The following is a 5,000-nucleotide window of genomic DNA, read 5'->3' on the forward strand; positions in this document are numbered from 1 at the left end:
CCCTGACGACGAGGATGCCTATTCAACGTCAACCGAAGCTGACATGAATGCCGTAGGACATACACGCCTACCCCGTGAAGTGCCGAAGCGGGGACAAAGCCGCCCACCACCCACCAATCGCTTGCGCCCCAACGAACGACTTCTACAGCCACTTACTACCTCCCATCCGCCGCAGTTTTGCTACTACCACTTCAGATTCGGGGCAACCGTGAAGAAATGTGCCAAAGATTGTCAATGGCCAAAAAACGTGTAAGTAGGCCATCGCTTGTGGCGGTGGCCTCCCATGTTTCTAATCTTTTCTTTTTACAGGATGCAGGAACGGCGTGCGATTTTGGTAGACACGGGTGCTTGTCGTTCTCTTTTGCCAAGGAAACTCTTCAAGGCACAACATAGTCTGTCTACATCTGCCGACGTCCGCTTGGTAACTGCCAACGGATCTGCGATACCCACCTACGGTTACGAGAGCCTCACATTATCGTTCGGAAACGGTAAATTCAATTGGAAGTTTCTCGTTGCTGACGTCACAATGCCAATCCTCGGTGCGGATTTCCTCTCTCATTTCCACCTTCTGGTCGATGTCGCCCACCGACGATTGGTCAACGCAGACTAGTACTTGTCGACACCTCTTCAACCCGCCCCCTCTAACCTCGCTCTCCACATCAGCACACCCACGGATGCCTACGCCCACCTCCTCACGTCGTACCCGGAAGTTTTCCGTCCAGAACTTCGCCAAACGCCCACGGTTCCTGCCAAGCACGGTATTTATCACCATATCAAGACGACGGGACCCCCAGTCTTCGCAAAATTCAGACGTCTGGCACCGGAACGATTGGCAGCCGCCAAACAGACGTTCGCCGAAATGGAGAAAATGGGCCTTTGCCAAAAGGCCTCCAGCCCATGGTCGTCACCCTTACATATCGTTCTGAAGAAAGACGGCTCCCTCCGTCCGTGCGGGGATTACAGGCGCCTGAACATGCAAACAGAACCGGATAACTACCCTCTCCCAAACATTGCGGATGTAACCTCCTACCTGCACAAAGCAAAGGTTTTCTCTACTCTCGACCTCCTGAAGGAGTATTATCAGGTGCCTATGAATCCAGAAGACATCCCCAAGACCGCCATCACCACTCCGTTTGGCACATACACCTTCAATTACTCCTGTTTTGGCCTTCGTAATGCTGGGGCAACGTTTCAACGTCTCATGGATGGCATCTTAGGGGACCTCCCTTTCTGTGTATGTTATGTGGACGACATACTTGTGTTCTCCTCCTCAAAAGAGGAACACCTCCGTCACCTGCGTATCGTGCTCGACCGCCTGCAACAAAACGGCCTTGTAGTCCGGTACGACAAGTGTACCTTCGGCGCCAACGAAGTGTCGTTCTAAGGGCACCCTATCACTCCTGAAGGAGTCCATCCCCTCCCTGAGAAGGTAGCAGCCGTTCAGAATTTCCCAACGCCCTCGACCGTCAAAACTCTGCAGGAATTCTTGGGCATGATCAACTATTATCACCGTTTTCTGCCAGCCATTGCCGCCACTCTTGCTCCCCTCTACGCCTCCCTCAAGGGCAAGCCAAAGGACCTGAAGTGGGGTCCCCTTCAAGAAGCAGCCTTCTGCAATGCAAAGAAGGCCCTATCAACTGCTGCGGCTCTCACTTTTCCTATCCCACACGCCCCTCTCCTTCTCTCCACCGATGCCAGCGACGTCGCTATTGGTGCAGTACTCGAGCAGGTGGTCAAAAGCTCGCCCCGCCCATTGGCCTTCTTCAGCAGAAAACTGTCCAAGCCAGAATCGGGTTATTCTACCTTCGATCGAGAATTGCTGGCGGTGCACTTGGCTGTCCGTCACTTTCGCCATTTCTTAGAAGGTACGCCCTTCGTCATTCGCGCAGACCACATGCCTCTGGTGCACGCCTTCACTCGACAGTCTGACGCCTGGTCCGCCCGTCAACGCCGACATCTCTCTGCCGTAGCTGAATAAAATTGCACCCTCCAATACGTCCCTGGGAAAATGAATCCCGTTGCCGATGCCCTGTCAAGAAACACGTTGGCTGCCGTTCAACTGGGATTGGATTACAACGCCCTGGCTGAAGCCCAACGACAGGATCCAGAGTATCAAGCTTGTAGGACATCCTGCACGTCCCTCCATTGGGAGGATTTTCCCCTCGAAAACTCCAACACCACCCTCCTCTGTGACGTCAGTACTGGTAGACCGCGACCTTGGATTCCTGCTCCCATGCGCCGACAGGTGTTTGATTTCATCCACGGCCTTTCACATCCCTCGTGCCGTTCTACTGCACAGCTGCTGAAGGCAAAGTTTATTTGGCACGGCATTTCTAAGGATGCTAAGGATTGGGTCCGTGCCTGTACTTCTTGCCAAACTTCCAAAGTACATCGACACACGGATTCAGGAGTGGGCACCTTTCCTCAACCTCAGCGTTGTTTCGCACACATTCACGTCGACGTTGTAGGCCCCCTACCCACATCACAAGGACATCGTTACCTGTTTACCGTCATCGACCGCTCCACTCGTTGGCCTGAAGCCATTCCCATGGAAACTGCAACGTCCGCCTCATGTACATCTGCCTAACTCTCTGGATGGATTTCAAGATTCGGTATCCCTGAGCATATTACTTCTGACAGGGGAACCACTTTCACCTCTCAATTATGGACGTCATTAGCGAATCTCCTGGGCATCACCCTACATCAGACAACGGCCTACAACCCCTCTGCCAATGGAATGGTTGAACGTTTTCATCGCACCCTCAAAGCAGCTTTGATGTCCCGCTGCAAGGATTGCAACTGGTTTACTCAGCTTCCCTGGGTCCTCCTTGGACTAAGGACCACTCCTAAAGATGCCCTCGACGTCTCGGCAGCCGAAATGGTGTATGGCGACCCGTTGGTCGTCCCTGCCGAGTTTTTTCCTTCTACAACCTCCTCCGACGATCTCCAGCGCATACGTCACGTCGTGGGAAAATTTACTCCGTGCCGCCAGACTTACAAGCCCCCAGCGAAGCATCACATACCAACGGACTTGCACTCTACGACGCACGTCTTCCTGCGCAACGACACCAGCAAGCCACCGTTAACGCCCCCTTACACGGGACCTTTCCTTGTGATCCGACGCAGTCCGAAAGCATTCCTCCTAAACATTCGGGGCAAAGAAGACTGGGTCTCCATTGATCGTCTAAAACCTGCTTATCTTCTGCCAGATAACCCGCCTACAGTTCGCCTCTCTAGATCAGGGCGCCCTATTTAACATGTACAGTATGTCATTTTTAGGGGGGGGGAGCCATGTACCAACCGTGTTTCACACAATTGTACATAATTCCTTTTGTATATATTATGCTTGTATCTTCGCTCCTCCCTCGCACTAAAACGAACATGACAATTCCTGTCTGGTTTTTCTTCTGTGATATTGTCTGTCTTGTGAACTTGTCATGTCCTGTTGCCTTGAGGTTTTGTATATAAGAAGAGTGTTCCACAACAATATAGCTCAGTCGTTTCCAATCTGCCTTTGATTTCACAACTCCTCTCTCGGCCCGTCACAGTGTCTATAGAGCTTAAATATCTAATTTACGTTTATATGAATATATTCACATCACCAGAATCTCATAATTAATTACGTTTTCTATAGATTCACTCCCCAAGAGAGAGTATTTCATAAAACTTTCAACTGGGCTCCACAAAGCACTAGAAGATTTGGAAGACACAGGAATATATAGGTCAGGACTATATTGCGTGAAGTAAGAGATGATGTATAGAGGAGTATTGATTTAAAAACTGAAGACAGAGACTACTGGAGGAATTTAACAGAGGCCCATTGAGCCAATAGGCGTAGCGGGAGATGATGATGATGATGATGATGATATATAGATAGATAGATAGATGCACCGTCTATTTTTTTTCATAGTAGGTACCTAAAAAAAAAAAAGGAAAAAAAACTCAGCATTTACGCAGCACAAGGATATTTTGTGGTAATTTGAGGGCGAACAAAATCTAAAAAAAGAAAAAAAATTGGATAAAACTCCTTTTAATAGACCAGCCTGATTTGTTTCAAAATCTATCTTCCTAGTATTCCGCTTCAGAAGACGTGGTAGCTAAAAAAATGTGATATCATTTTATCACTATTATTCTAATCCCACTATATTCATAAAAACACTCCTTTAAATTGCAAGAGAAAATACCTAGAGGCTGAATTTTTAATGACAAATTTTATCAAGAAAATACAAATCAATATGAACGTACATTAAATTTTGACCTATTTTTCTCCTTCGCTTAATCTTAAAAAAAAAAATAATAAATAAAGCTTAATGACAATTGCAAGTTTTAATAAGAACATGAAATCCAGTAAGAGGAAGTGATAGTTTAATTTCTATATAAAAAAATCCAAGATAATTCTAACAGAAATTATGTGTCTTTCTGCTAGCAAAAAAAAAAAAAACTAATTCTTCTAGCTAAACAGAGATAATCACTGTTTGTGCGTTGGTGTGTTATAGGCCAAACTATTATGTTTTACAATACAGAGCTAAAAATAGACTGTTCAAACATGTCAAATAATACATCATTACTTGCTAAGGTATCTTTTAATCACTTCTTAAGAAAATTTCTCATTAATAGAGATGTCACTTTCAAGGTATATTAAAGAATTGATTTATAGACCACTTGATAAATGAGGAAGGCTCAAACCCCAGACTGAGTCATTGTTTAGAAGACACGCAATTTGTCCAAGATGTCTTTTAACTTCGCAAGGCTCAGCAGAATCTTAGTTGGTTTTATAAAGACGATTTCTCTATTTCTGTCATCAGCTTTCTCTTTCTGCACAATTTTGCTATCTGAGAAATCTTGCTTAGAATGTTTACGAATTATATATATATATATATATATATATACATACATATATATATATATATATATACATATATATATATATATATATACATATATATATATATATATATATATGTATATATATATATATATATATATACAATTTAAAGCTA

This window comes from Palaemon carinicauda, chromosome 1 (genome assembly GCF_036898095.1).
Source record: "Palaemon carinicauda isolate YSFRI2023 chromosome 1, ASM3689809v2, whole genome shotgun sequence".
Classification (NCBI taxonomy): Eukaryota; Metazoa; Arthropoda; class Malacostraca; order Decapoda; family Palaemonidae; genus Palaemon; species Palaemon carinicauda.